Source organism: Manis pentadactyla, chromosome X, assembly GCF_030020395.1.
Source record: "Manis pentadactyla isolate mManPen7 chromosome X, mManPen7.hap1, whole genome shotgun sequence".
Lineage (NCBI taxonomy): Eukaryota > Metazoa > Chordata > Mammalia > Pholidota > Manidae > Manis > Manis pentadactyla.
The window spans coordinates 45,154,904-45,174,699 of NC_080038.1; positions in this window are offsets into that span (position 1 = coordinate 45,154,904).

Sequence of the window (19,796 nt, forward strand, 5' to 3'; positions counted from 1 at the left end):
GTACTATGTTAAATAACAGTGGGGAGAGTGGGCATCCCTGTCTAGTTCCCGATCTCAGAGGAAAAGCTTTCAGCTTCTCGCTGTTCAATATAATGTTGGCTGCGGTTTTATCATAAATGGCCTTTATTATGTTGAGGTACTTGCCCTCTATTCCCATTTTGCTGAGAGTTTTTATCATGAATGGATGTTGAACTTTGTCAAATGCTTTTTCAGCATCTATGGAGATGATCTTGTGGTTTTTGTCTTTCTTTTTGTTGATGTGGTGGATGATGTTGATGGACTTTCAAATGTTGTACCATCCTTGCATCCCTGGGATGAATCCCACTTGGTCATGGTGTACGATCCTTTTGATGTATTTTTGAATTCGGTGTGCTAATATTTTGTTGAGTATTTTTGCATCTACGTTCATCAGGGATATTGGTCTGTAGTTTTCTTTTTTGGTGGGGTCTTTGTCTGGTTTTGGTATTAGGGTATGTTAGCTTCATAGAATGAGTATGGGAGTATCCCCTCCTCTTCTATTTTTTGCAAAACTTTAAGTAGAATGGGTATTATGTCTTCCCTATATGTCTGATAAAATTCCGAGGTGAATCCATCTGGCCCGGGGGTTTTGTTCTTTGGTACTTCTTTGATTACCGCTTCAATTTCGTTGCTGGTAATTGGTCTGTTTAGATTTTCTGATTTTTTCTGGGTCAGTCTTGGAAGGTTGTATTTTTCTAGGATGTTGTCCATTTCTCCTAGTTTTCCCAGCTTGTTAGCATGTAGGTTTTCATAGTACTCTCTAATAATTCTTTGTATTTCTGTGGGGTCCGTCGTGATTTTTCCTTTCTCGTTTCTGATACTGTTGATTTGTTTTGACTCTCTTTTCCTCTTAATAAGTCTGGCTAGAGGCTCATCTATTTTGTTTATTCTCTCGAAGAACCAGCTCTTGGTTTCATTGATTTTTGCTATTGCTTTATTCTTCTCAATTTTATTTATTTCTTCTCTGATCTTTATTATGTCCCTCCTTCTGCTGACCTTAGTCCTCATTTGTTCTTCTTTCTCAATTTCGATAATTGTGACATTAGACCATTCATTTTGGATTGTTCTTCCTTTTTTAAATATGCTTGGATTGCTATATACTTTCCTCTTAAGACTGCTTTTGCTGTGTCCCACAGAAGTTGGGGCTTAGTGTTGTTGTTGTCATTTGTTTCCATATATTGCTGGATCTCCATTTTGATTTATTCATTGATCCATTGATTATTTAGGAGCGTGTTGTTAAGCCTCCATGTGTTTGTGAGCCTCTTTGCTTTCTTTGTACAGTTTATTTCTAGTTTTATGCCTTTGTGGTCTGAAAAGTTGGTTGGTAGGATTTCAATCTTTTGGAATTTACTGAGGCTCTTGTTGTGGCCTAGTATGTGGTCTATTCTGGAGAATGTTCCATGTGCACTTGAGAAGAATGTGTATCCTGTTGCTTTTGGATGTAGAGTTCTGTAGATGTCTATTAGGTCCATCTGTTCTAGTGTGTTGTTCAGTGCCTCTGTGTCCTTACTTATTTTCTGTCTGGTGGATCTGTCCTTTGGAGTCAGTGGTGTGTTCAAGTCTCCTAGAATGAACACACTGCATTCTATTTCCTTGTTTAGTTCTGTTAGTATTTGTTTCAGGTATGTTGGTGCTCCTGTATTGGGTGCATATATATTTATAATGGTTATATCCTCTTGTTGGACTGAGCCCTTTATCATTATGTAATGTCCTTCTTTGTCTTTTGTTACTTTCTTTATTTTAAAGTCTGTTTTGTCTGATACCAGAATTGCAATACCTGCTTTCTTCTCTCTGTTGTTTGCATGAAATATCTTTTTCCATCCCTTGACTTTAAGTCTGTGCATGTCTTTGGGTTTGAGGTGAGTTTCTTGTAAGCAGCATATGGATGGATCTTGCTTTTTCATCCATTCTATTACTCTGTGTCTTTTGATTGGTGCATTCAGTCCATTTACATTTAGGGTGATTATTGAAAGGTATGAGCTTATTGCCATTGCAGGCTTTAAGTTTGTGGTTACCAAAGGTTTAGGGTTAGCTTCTTTACTGTCTTACTGTCTAACTTAACTCGCTTGTTGAGCTATTATAAACGCGGTCTGATGATTCTTTATTTCTCTCCCTTCTTATTCCTCTTCCTCCCTTCTTCATGTGTTGGGTGTTTTGTTCTGTGCTCTTTTTAGGAGTGCTCCCATCTATAGCAGTCCCTGTAGGATGCCCTGTAGAGGTGGTTTGTGGGAGGCAAATTCCCTTAACTTTTGCTTGTCTGGGAATTGTTTAATCCCTCCTTCATATTTAAATGATATTCGTGCTGGATACAATAGTCTTGGTTTGAGGCCCTTCTGTTTCATTGCATTAAGTATATCATGCCATTCTCTTCTGGCTGTAGGGTTTCTGTTGAGAAATCTTATGATAGCCTGATGGGTTTTCCTTTGTAGGTAACCTTTTTTTTCTCTCTGGCTGCCTTTAATACTTTGTCCTTGTCTTTGATCTTTGCCATTTTAATTATTATGTGTCTTGTTGTTGCCCTCCTTGGATCCCTTGTCATGTGAGTTCTGTGTACCTCTGTGGTCTGAGAGGCCATTTCTTCCCCTAGTTTGGGGAAGTTTCCAGCAATTATTTCTTCAAAGACACTTTCTATCCCTTTTTCTCTCTCTTCTTCTTCTGGTAACCCTATAATGCAGATATTGTTCCATTTTGATTGGTCACTCAGCTCTCTTAGAATTCTTTCATTCCTGGAGATCCTTTTCTGTCTCTCTGCATCAGCTTCTCTGCGTTCCTGTTCTCTGTTTTCTAGTCCATTAATGGTCTCTTGCATCTCGTCCATTCTGTTTTGAAGTCCTTCCAGAGCTTGTTTTATTTCTGTATTCTCCTTCCTTAGTTCTTGCATATTTCTCTGCTAGTCCATCAGCATGGTTATGACTTTTGTTTTGAATTCTTTTTCAGGAAGACTGGTTAAACCTATCTCCCCAGGTTCCTTCTCAGGGGAGGATGTAGCAGATGCCGAAGCTGTCTGGGTTAGTCTTGTCTGGATCAAATTTTTTTTGCCTTTTCATGTTGACAGGTGCTATTGACTGTCAGCTGGGAGGGCCAAACTTTTCACTTGCTACTGGCCTTTCTTTACTGGGACAACTGAGACCCCCTAGTGGCTTGTGTTGGGTAATTGCGTGTAGACTGGGTCTTTGTGTCTTGCCCTGCCGGAATGGAGGAATTTCCCTTTCTGTTGGCGTGGTCTCCCTTAGGCTGCTTCTCTGCTTTCGCAGCGCCGGTAGGGGTAATGGACAGGGGGGCTTTTGGCTGCTTACCTCCGTTAGGGTTCTCAGAGCTATTGCCCAGAGGGTTAGTGTGCCCGGTTTTCCCTGTAATTTCCAGCCACTTGGCTGTGACCTGTGTTATTTCCGTCCAGCTGTTATGTACCTGTCCCTTTAAGACTTTCAAAAAGCACTCACTTTTCTTTGTCACAGGGGCATCAGCTTCGGAACCCACTCAGAGGTCTTGCTGCCCTGTTTCCCTAGTTTCCAGCCCTCCACGTGTGCACTGTTTTCGTGCTCTGGTGCGTGTGGCTGGGGCTGGGTGTTTAGCCGTCCTGGGCTCTCTCTTCCTCCTGCCGGGAGCTGGGGGGAAGCGTGCTCGGTTCCCGCCGGGCCGGGGGTTGTCTCTTACCCCTTTCACCAGGTGCTGAGCTCTCATACATGTGGATGTAGTCTGGCTGTTGTCCTGTGTCTTCTGGTCTCTCTTTTAGGATTAGTTGTATTTGTTGTATTTTCAAAAATATATATGTTTTTGGGAGGAGTTTCCCGCTGTCCTACTCATGCTGCCATGTTGGCCCCTCCCTTCATATGTCTATTCTAATGCCAGGACAACACTATCTTGAAAACTGGCTTTGTTTAAATTTTGAAATTAGAAATGTGATTCCTCTAAATGTTTTCTTCAGCAATAATTTTAGGCTATTCTGTGTCATTTGTATTTCAATATGAATTTTATAATTAGTTTTTTAATTTCTGAATAATATACCAACTGGGTATTTTTTATTAGGGACTACATTGAATCTGTAGCTAAGTTGGGGTAGTATTGCCATCTTAACACTATTAAGTCTTATCTGTAAACAAGGAATGTCTTTCCATTTATTGAGGACTTCTTTAATTTTTGTCCACACTGTTTTGTCATTTTTCAGTATGTATGTTACACTTTAAATTTATTCCTAAATTTTTAAAATTATTTCTGATGCTATTATAAAAGGATATTTTTCCAAATTTCTTGGTCAGGCTATTAATTGTTAGTGTATAAAAGTATAGTTCATTTTTGCATATTGAACTTGTACCCTATAACCTTGCTGAACTCATTAACTGTAATAGTTTGTGTGGATTTCTTAAGGTTTTATATACGCAAGTTCATGTCATTGTGAATATAAATAGTTTTACTTCCTTCTTTTAATCTGGATGCCTTCTTTTTTTCTTGCCTAATTACCCTGGCTAGAACCTCCAATATAATGTTGACTAGAAGTAGTGAGAGCAGATATTCTTATCTTGTTTTCAATCTCAGGGAGAGAGCATTCGGTTTTTTACCCATAAGTTTGATGTTAGCCCTGGTTTTTCATAGATGTTTTACTTTGGTACTTACTTTTAAGCCACAGTGATCAGCATGGTGGGGTATTGGTGTAAGAATAAATAAAAAGATCAATGGAATAGAATAGCCCAAAAGTAGACCTGCACAAATCTAGTTAACTGATCTTCAACAAAGGCAATTAAATTGATAAAGGATAATCTTTTCAACAAATGGTTCTGAAATAACTGGACAACTACATACGAAAAAATGAATCTAGACAAAGACCTTACATCTGTCACAAAATTTAGCTGGAAATGGATCATAGACATAAGTGTCAAACACAAACTGTAAAGTTTCTAGAAGATAACATAGAAAATTTAGGTAACCTTTGGTTTGGTGATTACTTTTTTCCCCTATATTTTATTTTTCATTTATTTTAGGGCTTTTCATACATCATTGTATTTAATCTTGGCTTTCTGGAGACTTGTCCAAGGTCACAAACCCTAAGAAGTGAATGGGTAGCCAGATCCTAACCCAAATATGTCTGACACCATGGTGATGACTTTTTAGTTATAACATCAAAAGCATTGCCTGAAAAAAATGATGAGTTGTATTTCATTAAAATTAAAACTTCTGTTCTGAAAAAGACCCTGCTAAGAGAATGTAAAAACAAGCCACAGACCGGAAGGAAATATCTGCAAAACAACGATAAAAGGCTTGTATCCAAAACAGAGAGAGAAATGGGCAAAATATGTGAACAGACACCTCACCAAAGATGGTGTATACATGGTCAATAAGCATATGAAAAGATGCTTCACATCATATGTCATTCCAAAAACAATGAGATACCACTGGACTCTAGAATGGTTAAAATGCAAAAACCCTTACAGCACTCATCGCTGGTAGGAATGCAAAATGGTACAGCTATTTTGGAAGACAGTGTGACATTTTCAAAGCTAAAAATTGTTCACCATACATCCAGCAATCAAACTCCTTGTTACTTAAATTAGTCGAAAAGTTATCTCCACACAAAAAAATGTGTACACAAATGTATATAACCGCTTGATTCATAATTGCCAAAACTTTGAAGCAACGAGTGTGCTCTTTAATAGTTAAATGGATAAGCTCTGATACGGGTATACAATGGAATGTTATTTAGTAGTAAAAAGAAATGAGCTATCAAACCACAAAAAGACATGGAGGAACCTTAAAAGCATGTTGCTTAGTGGAAGAAGCCAGTCTTAAAGGGCAACACACTGTATGATTCCATTCATATGATATTCAGGAAAAGGCAAAGTACAGAGAGAGTAAAAAGATCAATTTTGGCCACTGGTTCAGAATCAGGGAAGGGGGGATGAATACAAGGAACATGAGATTTTTAGGACAGAGAAACTCTTTTGTATGATATTGTAGTGGTATATATGTAGCATTATGTATTTGTCGAAACCCATAGAATATACAACTGAAAGAGTGAAACCTCATGTAAACTATGGAATTTACTTAATAATAACATGTCAGTACTGGTTCTTCAATTGTAACAAATCTGCCACATGAATGCAAGATGCTAATAATGAGAAAATTGTGTAAGAGAAAGAGGAAGAAACAGCAGTATATGGGAAGTCTGTACTTTCTCCTCAGCTTTTCTCTAAACCCAAAACTGCTCTAAAAAAGTCTTTTAAAACAAAAAAGGCTTTTTGCTTGGGGTGAGTCATAAGGCAGATCAAATAAAGATGAATCCTATGAGTAGGTGTTTTCACGAACTACCAGACAGGTCAAATTGTGACAATTCTGTGGCAATGGGCCTTTTGGGAGAACTCAAACCTAGTCTGTCCACCCCAGTAGCAGCTGAGTAATTTCACAATTACTAGAGCTGATTGGCTGTTATTTTTCAAGGCTAATGTGAAGTTAAGGAGAGGGGAGGAATAGGAATACAGCAAATTAAAATGCCACAAAGCTTACTATTCTCACAGAGGTTCAGCCATTTTTCCTGAATAAATGGTCCTTGGATTGTTGCAAGCTTTTGGTTAATTCCACAGTTCTGAAAAAGTTGATTCTGATAAATTTTTTGCCTGTGTTCTTATTGATTTTATTGAGGAGTGGATTTTTGGAGGTCCTTAGCCCACCACTCCTAAAGCGCTCTTCTATTAGCCCCAGTTCATTGTGACTTACCCCAGAGTTCCATAGCTTTTGTCTCCCTATTCATTTGTTCAACAGATATAAATGGAATTCCCCACATAATAGACTATTTCTCATCACCCTATAAAGTTTTAAACAGACTTAGAAACTAGAGTGTTTATAAAAATATCTGCATATGTACACATATACCCCCTCCCTTCAGATATCTATTCATCCATCTATTCCAAAAGCAATTTCATTTGTAAGTAGAGTTCATCACTAGATTTTTTAAGTAGAGTTAATGCGGAAGAAGATGGTGTTCCTACACAGTGAGCTGTTGCCTAATCAAATGCTTTTATCACTTTCTCATCTTTGTGGATTTGAATGCTTTTATGTTCAGCAAACAGGAAACTGACCTTGAATCTGGTGCTTTTATCTGGTCCTGGGAGCACTGACAGAAAAATATCAGAGGAAGCAAGATGGGAGGGGGTTTGGGTCAGAGAGGCATAGACAAGGGACTACCACACACCAGAAATGTATCAAATACTTCAACAATGTCTTTTAGGTATGAGCAGCAATCTCAGAAGTGGGTGTGGGCGAATGAGCTACAGAGTACAAGGAGGCTTAGTAACTATACAACTTTTCACTAAAATGATAAGTTCAGCTGGTATCTGTCAGGATTCTTTCTGGTATTATCTACATACTGGAATCATGCCACGTTTTCTGCTGCTACTTCTGCTGGCACCTCAGCTGGTAAGTCTGATAGAGCTAGCTTCACACTGCAAAGGCTTCGGAGGGAGGTGAGATGGAAGGTGAGCATTGAAATGAGTCAACTTTCTCCTTTTGTCCTTTTTCTAGACCCTTAACCTATCCAACTGAAGATATTGTTATTTCTGAAGCTGTAAATGAGGCCGTGGCAAAATCATTGCATAGCACAGGTCTGCCAATGATTGTTAGGTTGACCCCATTCTAGAGAATTCTTCATGGCAAACCTGTTGGAATTGCCTGTACTTAGACCATAGAATGTGTAACCAAATACTGCAGATAGGAGTTTTGCCCTTGCTTATTCACAGCTAAACTGCCTAACTCCAGGATTCCAGAGTCCAGATGATCTCTTGCCTTCTCTTTTCAGCAACGGATACTGTGTAGTCAAAAACTTTGGGCCTGAGACCATGGAGAAAGTAGACATAAAAACATGAAGGGAGATTAAGCCACCTTGTGCTGAGCAATTCACTTGCTGTCCTTTGTTTCTATGTCAACAGACCTAAATAATTCCTGGCATTATTGATTTTATTTTGTCTACAGCATATTTTATTACACCTTACTGGAATGATAATGTTTTATATCAGGTTGGGTATGGCTAGGATTGATATGGGGATAGGAGGAAAGATCAAACGACTAGTCCCAATTAGTCTGTATCCATTGTGCCCTGGGACCATCTTGTTTATTTCTTAGTGGCAGTATGATCTTATCAATACAATGTTACAATGAACAGAAGGTGACTGACTTGGCTAGTTCAGTGTAACAAAATAGAAGAATATTTTTTCTCTATCCTACCTCTCCACCCAATATACATACATGTACATTGTATCTGTCAGCAACTGAGGAGCACAGAGAGGGAGAAGAGCTGTGGTACTTATGAAAATTCCCTATATCTATACATTTAACATTGGCCCACATATGTCCCCATTTTGCAGGAATGCACAGCCCCTCCATCATACTAAATATAACTCTGCCTTTCAGGTCTTTTATATACCCCAATGAGATAAGTGTTTCTACCTCCCTAGAGTGCACACACTCTGCTGTCTTCTCACTCTTCACATACCCTGTAATCCAAGACTGGGTAAATTATTAGGGAGGAACCCTGTGTGGGACTTTCCAAGCACTTCCTATTTCCTTCCAGTCCAGTGGTTGAAAACTCTTTATAGAATCCAGCTGGAGAATGTTATCAGGTGGAGAAAGAATGTCATGGGCCCATATAGCCTTTTGCCCTTCCCCCCATAGCCCTCAGAAGGGACTAACACCAGTAACACTTAGTTTTCAGACTTTCACCTTCCAGAACTGTAAAAGAATAAATCTCTGTTGTTTTAAGTCACACAGTTTGTGGTAATTTGTTATGGCAGCCCTAAAAAATCTAACACAGTACCTAAATATAAAAGTATTATTGGTTTGTAACTCCTTTTTTTCTATGTTATTCAAAAGATAAATGTATAGAACAATAACTATAAATATATGTTGATGAGAACACAATGTATAAAGATGTAATTTGTGACCATAGCAGCATAAAGGCTCAGAGTCAAATTGGATCAGAGATCTGATGTAATATTGAAGCTAAGTTGATATTAATTCAAACTATATTGTTATAAATTTAAGATGTGAATTGTAATCCCTACACTAAGAAATTAACTTTAAAATGTGTAGAAATGGAAATGAGGAGATAAAAACAGTACTTAATTAAAAAAACTATTAAACACAAAAGAAGGCAATAAAAAAGGAAATGAAGGATTAAAAGTGTTAGATATGCAGAAAACAGCAAAATGGTAGAAGTACTTCCTTATCAGTAATTACCTTAATGTAAATACATTACATTCACCAATTAAAGGCAGAGATTGGCAGGGTGGATAAAAGAAATATTGATGGATAAAATCATCCAACTGTAAAATGTCTACAACAGATATACTTTAAATCCAAAGGAAAAATGGATTGAAAGTGAAAAGGTTGAAGTATCTATTCCATGTAAATAGTAATCAAGAGAGAGCTGGAATGGCTATAATAATACCAGATAAAATAGACTTTAAGTCAAAAAATTGTTACAAGAGACAAAGATACAACAAGATACGAAAATTAATACTCACTTAAAGAATACAGTTATATAATAATAGTAGGAGACTTCCATAACACAACTTTAATTATGGATATAACAACTAGAAAGAATGTCAATGCTATAAACCAATTAGACCTAACAGATGTATTCAGAACACTTCACCCAACAACAGCCATATACTTATTCACATGCAACATTCTTGAGGATAGATCATATTTTAGTCCACAACACAAGTGTCAAAGCATTTAAAAGGATTAAAATCATACAAAGTATCTACTCCAACCACAATAGAATGAAAGTAGAAATCATTAATAGAAGGAAAATGGAAAATTGACAAATATGAAATTAATCAATGTACACCTGAACAACCAATGAGTGAAAGAAATTGTAAGAGAATTCTACAATACTTAGAGTAAATGAAAAGGGAAAGAAAACATACAAAAAGCTGTGGGATGATGCAAAGACAGTACTCAGCAAGAAATGTATAGCTGTAAATACCCACATTAAAAAGAAATATCTATCAATAACCTAACTTTACACCTTCAGGAACTAGAAAAAAAAGAACAAACTGAAGCCATAGCTAGTAGTAGTAAGGAAATAATAAAGATTAGGGCAGAGACAGAGGAAATAAACAATAGAAAAACAATAGAGGGAATCAATGAAATCAAAAGTTGGTTCTTTAAAATTATCAACAAAATTGATAAACTTTGGCTAGAGTGACTAATAAAAAAAGAGAGAATATGCGAATAACTAAAATCAGAAATGAAAGCAGGGTATTACTACTGACCTTTCAGAAACAAAAAGGATTACAAGAGAATACTATGCAGGAAATGCATGCCAACCAGACAATGAAGGTGAAATATACATACTCCTAGAAACAAACTACTGATGCTGACTCAAGAAATAGAAAACCATAACAGAACTATAACAAGTAAAGAAATAGAATCACTAATCAAAAACTTCCCAACAAGGAAAAATCCTAGGACCAGATGACTTCACTGGTGAATTCTACCAAACATTTAAAAAATTAACACAAATCTTTTTCAAACTCTTCCAAAAAATGGAAGAGAGAATATTTAACCTAGGCTGTGAGGTCAGCATTACACTGAAAACAAATCTAGACAAAGACATATAATAAAAGAGGAACTACAGACCAGTTTGAATATAGATGCAAAACTCCTCAAGAAAATACTAGTAAACTGAATCTAGCAGTATATTTAAAGGATTATACACCATGACCAAGAGGGATGTATCCCAGGAATGCAGGAGTGGTTTAGTATATGAAAATCACTATGACCACATTAATAGAATAAATGACGAAAAACACATGACTGTCTCAAGTGATGCATAAAATGCATGTGACAAAATCCAGTACCCTTTAACAAAAAAAGAAAAATAGTCAAAAAATGAAGAATTGATGGGAACTTTCTCTACATAATCTAGTGCATTTAGGGAAAACCTATAGCCAACATCATGTTAAATAAAATCAATGGTGAAAGTATGAACACTTTCCATTTAATATCAGGGATGAGACAGGGTGTCTGCATTGATACTTTTATTCAACATTATAGTAGAAGAATCAGGTAGGAAAAAAAGGGCATCCAAATTAGAAAGAAAAAATTTAAACTACCTATTCATAGACAACATTGGAAAGGAAAAAACATGGTGAATCCACTTACCAAAAAAAAACTATTACCACTATTAAAAATATGTAGAAAAGTTGTAGGATGCAAGATCAACACACAATAATCAGTTTAGTTTTATACCTTAGCAATGAACAACCAAATAGGAAATGAAGAAAATAATTCCATTTACAATGGCATGATAAAGAATCGAATACTTAGTGATAAATTAACAAAAGATTTACAATATTCATAACAAAATTATAAACATTGATGAAAGAAATTGGAGAAGACATTAAAAAGGAAAATAATATTGTGTTAATGGATTAGAAGACTTAGTATTGTTAAAATGGTAATATTCCTGAAAGAGATGGACAGATATGAGATAATCACTATCAAACTCCCTATGGCCTCTTTTGAAGATGTGGAAAATCTCAGTCTAAAAGTCATATGTTATTATAAGGCACCCCAAATAATAGAACCAGTCTTGAGAAAGAATAACCAAGTAGGAGGACCCACAAATCACAATTTCAAAACTTAGTCAAAACTTCAGTAATCAAAACAGTGGTTCTTGGCATAAGGATAAGCACATAGATTAATGCAATAGAACTGAGGGTTCAGAAATAAACCCATACATCTATAGTCAACTGAGTCGTGACAAGGGTGCCAAAATCATTAACTTGGAAATGAATAGCCTTTTGGAGAAATAGTGTTGGGAAAACTGAATATCTACATGCAAAAGAATGTAATTGGAGCTTTCCTCACTCTTTATATAAAAATCAATTAAAGCGAATCAAATACCTAAATATAAGTACCCTAAACTATAAAACTGTTAGAGTTAAATCTTTGTGACATTGGATTTGGCAATGGTTTATTAGACACTTCACCAAAAATACAAGGAACAAAAGAAAAAAATAGCTACTTCATCAAAATAAAAAACTTTAGTGCTAAGGGACACTATCAAGAGACTACAGAGACAGTTCCCAGAATGGGAGAGAATATTTATAAACATTTTAGTAAAGGCTACAGTTGTCTGAGAATTTCAACATTTGTGTCATCTCTGTTTTCATGTCTGTCTATTTCCCATGCAACTTGTAATTTCAAACGTTTTGTATCTTGCCATTTTACATATTGCACTATGAAACTCTGTGTCTCTTCTGAACCCTGTGGTAAATGTTGATATTTTCTTTTAGCAGACAATTGACTTAATTAACTTCTGCCTCAAGTTCTAACTTGCCTTTCTCTTCATTGTGTTTTCAATGTCAGTTAAGTTTTCATAGACTTTGTAGTGCTATTTGAATTTGTCCTATAAATGCACCACTGAGTGACCAGTCTGGGTCCTAGGCAGTAGTGCTCTATCAGCTAATTCAGTTCTCAAAATCTTTGGAAAGTTCAAAAATACATCAAAAATATCATCCATCATGATCAAGTGGGATTTATCCCAGGAATACAAGGATGGTACGACATTGGAAAATCCATCAACGTCATCTACTACATAAAGAAAAAGAAGGACAAAAACCACATGATTATCTCCATAGATGCTGAAAAAGCATTTGACAAAATTCAACATCCATTCAGATTAAAACTCTCAACAAAATGGGTATAGAGGGCAAGTACCTCAACCTAATAAAGGCCATATATGACAAACCCACAGCCAACATTATACTAAACAGAGAGAAGCTGAAAGCTTTTCCTTTAAGATCGGGAACAAGACAAGGATGCCCACTCTCCCCGCTTCTATTCAACATAGTGCTGGAGGTCTTAGCCACAGCAATCAAACAACGCAAAGAAATAAAAGGCATCCAGATTGGTAAGGAAGAAGTTAAACTGTCCCTGTTTGCAGATGACATGATATTGTACACAAAATACCCTAAAGAATCCACTCAAAAACTACTAGACCTAACATCTGAATTCAGTAAAGTTGAAGGATACAAAATTAATACACAGAAATCTGTTGCATTCCTATACACTAATGATGAGCTAGCAGAAAGAGAAATCAGGAAAACAATTCCATTCACAATTGCACCCAAAAGAATACAAAACCTAGGAATAAACCTAACCAAGGAAGTGAAAGACTTATACTCTGAAAACTACAAGACACTCATAAGAGAAATTAAAGAAGATACCAATAAATGCAAACACACCCCATGCTCATGGATAGGAAGAATTAATATTGTCAACATGGCCATCCTGCCTAAAGCAATCTACAGATTCAATGCAATCCCTATCAAAATACCAATAGCATTCTTCAATGAACTAAAGCAAATAGTCCTAAAATTCATATAGAACCACAAAAGACCCCGAATAGCCAAAGCAATCCTGAGAAGGAAGAATAAAGTGGGGGAAATTACACTCCCTGACTTCAAGCTCTACTACAATGCCACAGTAAACAAAACTATTTGATACTGGCACAAGAACAGACCCACAGACCAATGGAACAGACTAGACAGCCCAGATATAAACCCAAGCACATATGGTCAATTAATATATGATTAAGGAGCCATGGATATACAATGGGGAAGTGACAGCCTCTTCAACAGCTGGTGTTGGCAAAACCGGACAGCTACATGTAAGAGAATGAAACTGGATCATTGTCTAACCCCATACACAAAAGTAAACTTGAAATGGATCAAAGACCTGAATGTAAGGCATGAAACCATAAAACTCTTAGAAAAAAACATAGGCAAAAATCTGTTGGACATAAATTAAGCAACTTCTTCATGAACATATCTCTCTGGGCAAGGGAAACAAAAGCAAAAATGAACAAGTGGGATTATATCAAACTGAAAAGCTTTTGTACAGCAAAGGACACCATCAATAAAACAAAAAGACATCCTACAGTATGGGAGAATATATTCATAACTGACATATCCGATAAGGGGTTGACATCCAATTTACATAAAGACCTCACATACCTCAACAAACAAAAAGCAAATAATCCAATTAAAAAATGGTCAGAGGAGCTGAACAGACAGTTCTCCAAAGAGGAAATTCAGATGGCCAACAGACACATGAAAAGATGCTCCACATTGCTAATCATCAGAGAAATGCAAATTAAAACCACAATGAGATATCACCTCACACCAGTCAGGATGGCCAACATCCAAAATGCAAAACAACAAATGTTGGTGAGTATGTGGAGAAAGGGGAACCCTTATACACTGCTGGTGGGAATGTAAATTAGTTCAACCATTGTGGAAAGCAATATGCAGGTTCCTCAAAAAACTCAAAATAGAAATACCATTTGACCCAGGAATTCCACCCCTAGGAATTTACCCTAAGAATGCAGCAGCCCAGATTGAAAAAGACAGATGCACCCCTATGTTTATTGCAGCACTATTTACAATAGCCAAGAAATGGAAGCAACCTAAGTGTCCATCAGTAGATGAATGGATAAAGAGGATGTGGTACATATACACAATGGAATATTATTCAGCCACAAGAAGAAAACAAATCCTACCATTTGCAACAACATGGATGGAGTAGAGGGTATTATGCTCAATAAAATAAGCCAGGTGGAGAAAGACAAGTATCAAATGATTTCACTCATCTGTGGAGTATAAGAACAAAGAAAAAACTGAAGGACCAAACAGCAGCAGAATCACAGAACCTAAGAATGGACTAACAGTTACCAAAGGGAATGGGACTTGTGAAGTTGGGTGGGAAGGGATGGATAAGGGGGAAAAGGGGTATTACAATTAGCACACATAATGTAGTGGCGGTCGGAGGGGCACAGGGAAGCCTGTATGACACAAAGAAGACAAGTAGTGACTGTATAGCATCTTAATACGCTGATGGACAGTGACTGTAATGGGGTATGTGGTGCGGCCTTGATTATAGGGGGAGTCTAGTAACCATAGTATTGCTCATGTAATTGTGCATTAATAATAGAAAACTTTAAAAAAATTAAAAGATATCTTTGGAAATCTAATGAGGTCAGACCCATGCATGCACAGCTCAAATGTGAGCCTGGGAGTTCATCAACTGATTTATAGGGTGCTTTTCCAAGATCCTCCCTCTCTGCAACCTTCCCAGGAATTTGTTTCTCTGGGTTTCCCCTATTTGGTCCTCCAGCCAGACACTTGGTAGTTTCCTTGGTTTGTCATTCTCTGTCATGAACTTTTGTCATTGGGCCTACCTCCTGGCCCAGCAAATGGAAGACACAGAGAGAAATTTATTAACACATGTTCAGCCTATCCTCTAGGGACTACAACTCCTTCAAATGCACAAGATGGGTTCCCTTTCTTCAGAGTTTTGGCCCCTGAAGTTTGCCATGAGATAACATGGCATGAGAGAACAAAAAGGAAGCAAATAAAAAAGGGAGAGAGTTCAGTATTCCCTCTGAACACTAGGAGTGACCTTTCCTGATCCTTGAGACAGCACTAAAGGACTTCTCCTGGAGTACCCAGTCTATGGTGCCATGCCAACTTCCATGTTTCAGACTGTGCAGAGTTCAGAGTAGGGGATACCAAAGGGATTTTTAAAAAGGTCAAAAGAGAAAACTCACTGCTGATAAGGTAGTGATCCTACTTCTGGTATTCTTTCCTTCTCCATCTTGCTGCTGCTTACTTCTCAGAGACATCAAATAGCTGCCCATGTGTTCTGTCCTGGTTTTATAGTTGTATCAGAGGGACAGACAAGGTGAAGCATGCTCACCCCATCTCATCCAGGACCAGAATTAATTCAATAGATTCTTTACTACTCTCTTTGCTTCTACTCTAGCTCTTCTTACAAACCATTCTCTGTACAAACTGGAGTGGTTGTTACAACTCTCAGTAAGATTATATCATTCCCTTCCTTAAAATCCCTGAGTAGGCTTCCTATTTTATTTAAAATAAAAAGTAACTCCGTGACTGCAAAACCCTGCATGAGCTGACCCCTGCCTCTCTCTCTCTCTAAACTACTATCATACCTGTCACACTGTTCCAGTCCCATGCATTTTCTTTCAGTTATTTGTGCAAGTAGAACTCACTTCCTCTTTAAAGATTTCCGTTTGTTGTTCTGTCATTCTGGAATGCTCTTCTCTAAGATCTTTGCATGGCTGACCACTCTCATCTAATTTAGGTCCCAGCTCAAATATCATCCCCTCAAATTGTCCTTTGAGACCACTTCGTCTAAAGTAGCCTTACCCTTTGCATCTTCTATAATCTTCAGAGCACTACAGCTTCTTAAAAGGATCTAATCCCTGTATTTGTTCACTTGTTTATTTTTCTTTTCCCACTGAAATTTCAATCAGTGGAGGGTAGAAGGTTCTGAGTCCTTGTTCACTGCTGTATCTTCAGTCTGTCTAGAAAAGCACTTTATACTACACTTTATAGTGGATTCTAAAAGGGAGGTATTTGTTCAGTGAATGAGTAGCTTTCCAATCTTATTTCTATGTGCACATTTTAAAACCACAAAATGTTTTTGTAAAAGCTGTGATTCATAGGGCTTAACAATTTGTTTCATTAAGTATGTTTCAACAGCATCACATAAAGAGGCTGCTTCATTGCACTGGAGACTTTTGTGTGTAGTGTAACAGTTTGCATACAGCTCTTCCCCTGGTATCTGATTTGCTTTGTACTGCAATTATAATTTGTCTTTGTTCATCTTGTCATTTTCTCATCCTTTTGTTTCTTTTAAGATGTTAGATGTCTTTTCATTGAGTAATTCTTCACTGTAATCATCTTGTTTATTAGATTACTTGATTATTTTCATTTCTACCTCTTAACAATATTAGCTTCTGAATTGGTGTTTTGTTGATGGCTGCATCCCTAATTTCCAGAATAGGAAACTCTATAGATCTTTGTTAAATGAATTCATATTTAATTACTTTAGTTGCCTCATTTGTAAAACAGGAATGGTAACACCTATGTCACTGAATAACTGAATTATTTTGGAATAACAGTTGAATTGTATTATAATGTGGATACTAGAGGACAAATGAGATACCTTGAATAGCTAAGAGTGTCGGTTCTGTACACTAGTTTCCACAGAAGCACTAATTCAAATCTGTGTTTCAGCAAAACTGCAAACTCCAACCTGGAGTTAAACATTGGCATTGCACTTATATAGTTAAAACTGCAAATGTTAAATCCAAAAGTATCAAGTTTCAGCTCCATAGGAAGACAATGAATCCCCTGAAGGAATTTTATTTGATGGGAAATAGGAGTGAAGTAGATTATGAAACACCTCATTTATAAAGTTGAGGAATTACAGAACTTAGACTTCATGTAGTGGGTGAAGGGGGAACAGTTTCGAATTTCTGATGGGATGGGAGGCTGTGTTATGAAAATGGTGTCTGCTTATGAGCATATTTTTTCACTGCAAAGGGAGACCCAACTGTTCCACACTGTTGTTTTTGGTGGTTCTTTTAGGTGGTAAGTGAGAAGAAGGTTCTTTGTGGAACCTCCAGTATTGGCACAATCTTCCCAGCAGCAGTGTTTGAGGAGGGCAGAAGAGAATAGCTATGAGGGACATTTTTGGTCGCTGTGTTTATTTGCAAATTTAGAATTTTTGCTGTTTCTTCTCTGTAAAATGCCAACAAATTTAAAAGCGATATGTGTTCTAAGTCCTCTCCCCTTCACACATATTCCTTGAGGCCACCTCTGCTTGGGTAGCTCTTTGCTTTTCACTCAATAATTACCGTTCTCAGTATGCTGTAGAGTGCTTGGAAAGTACTGATGTCTCACTCAGTGATTCATCTTCTTTTTTGCCTAGTTTAGAAGGACAGTGAAAGCAATCATAATTATTTCATGATTTTCCACATTGACAGCTTAGCTAAGATATGGCAAGTCCCAGAGTACTCAAAGTACTTTCAAGTTCTCTGCAGCCTGGCAGAGTGTGTGCTTGGAAAGAGAGAACATCGCAGGGACCTGACCTTAACACTAGACTGTCCAGCAGTCTCTGCTGTTATTTGTCTCCCAAGCTAAGAGCTATGAGGAGATTTCCTTTATTTTCTGCCTCCACCTGAGCTGGCTTGTCAGGAAAATGATCACCTTCACTCTAAGGTCTAGACTTTACATTATGGCATGCTTAAGGAGTGTCCCTGAAAGAAGTCCTGCCCTCAAATCTCTCCCCTACTAATATCTGTATGAAATTACCAAGAACATATGCTATACTTATTTATGATAAGGATAAAAGTAACTGGTTAATTTTGGAAGGCATTCTTTTGTGTCTGTTTTTTTTGATGAATCTTCATCATGATTCTTTCCATATCCTAAACAAATTACAATTTAATTAAAATAAATTTCTTCCTTTAAATTCATGCCTTTTGCATCTATATGACTCCTCTTTTGAAATACAAGTTGTGTATTAATGAGGAGTTGAGCCATTTGAAGCCATGGACATTTGGGGATGTATTCATGTGGTATAGTAAACAGAGCATGGGTTTGGAGTCCCACAAATCTTGTTCGAATCCCTGATCTACTATTTATTAACTGTTTGGCTTTGGGCAAGTCCCTTTAACTCAACAACAAAAACAGATAACATTTATGTAGTGTTTATTATTTGCAAACTACTATTCTAAGAATTTTATGTTTATTATTTAAATATCATCCTCACAAAACTCCTAAGATGTAGGTACAATTTTAATCTACCCTTTACAGATGAGGAAACTGCTGGATGACAAAGATGGAAAATCTCATTTCTTAGGTCATCTGGAGGCAGGACTCTGATCTCTCTCTTTGCTTAATCTTAATATTCCCCCAGGGACAGAAAGAACATGGCCCAGTATAATAGCCACTGTATTTTAAATCTGGCTAAGTCACTGAGCCTGGAAATTCCAGGCCTGATAAGCAGTTTGGTGAGGGGAGTAGCAGACTTTTTCTTTAGGGTTAAAACCCATGCTATCTCAAAGCTGTCCACTCCCCCAAGAACCCCATGATGGTTAATTTTATGTGCTAACTTGGCTATAGTATGGTGACAAGTTATTTGTCAAACAAAGTCTAAACATTGTTGTGAAGGTATTTTGTGTATGTCATTAATATTTGCAGTTGACTTTACGTAAAAGAAATTAACCTCAATAATATTTGTGGACCTGATCTAAGTCTTAAGAACAAAAACGGAGGTTTCCTGGGAATGAAGGAATTGTGCCTCCATACTGACATAGAAATCCTACCTCAGTTTCAAGCCTGTCAACTTACAGATTTTGGATTCACCAGTCCCCATAATCACATGAACCAATTCCTTACAATAAATCTATTTATGTATTTCCAATTGGCTCTGTTTCTCTGGAGAACCCTGATACACACTCTATGATCTGCTCTTTTTGACAATACCAGTCATTGTGGCTGTAGGAAAATGACCATGCTCCTCCTCACACTGCTACCTGATTAATATTGAGATAATGGGGAGCTTAGTTCCTCTCCTGTCAAATGGACATGTTGATCCCTACCTTGCTGACTCGTATTCAGAATACTTAATGCCTTGTGTGACATGGGCTTTGACCAACCAGAATATACACTGCTCAAAAACCAACTAGTGAATCATTCATACTGATTAAAAATCAGTCCTAGGTCGTGGTGAAGATACACTGAGTGTGAGCACTTGTTAAAAATTCATATTCTTCTGCTAAGAGTGGAGACCAAGGGATTAAAGATGGTGGCATGACAGGAGAGACAGAGGCTTCCTCGTAAAATAGGATACAATTAGAAAATATAGTTGGCGCAACTAATCCTGAGAGAGCAACTGGAAAGAGGATG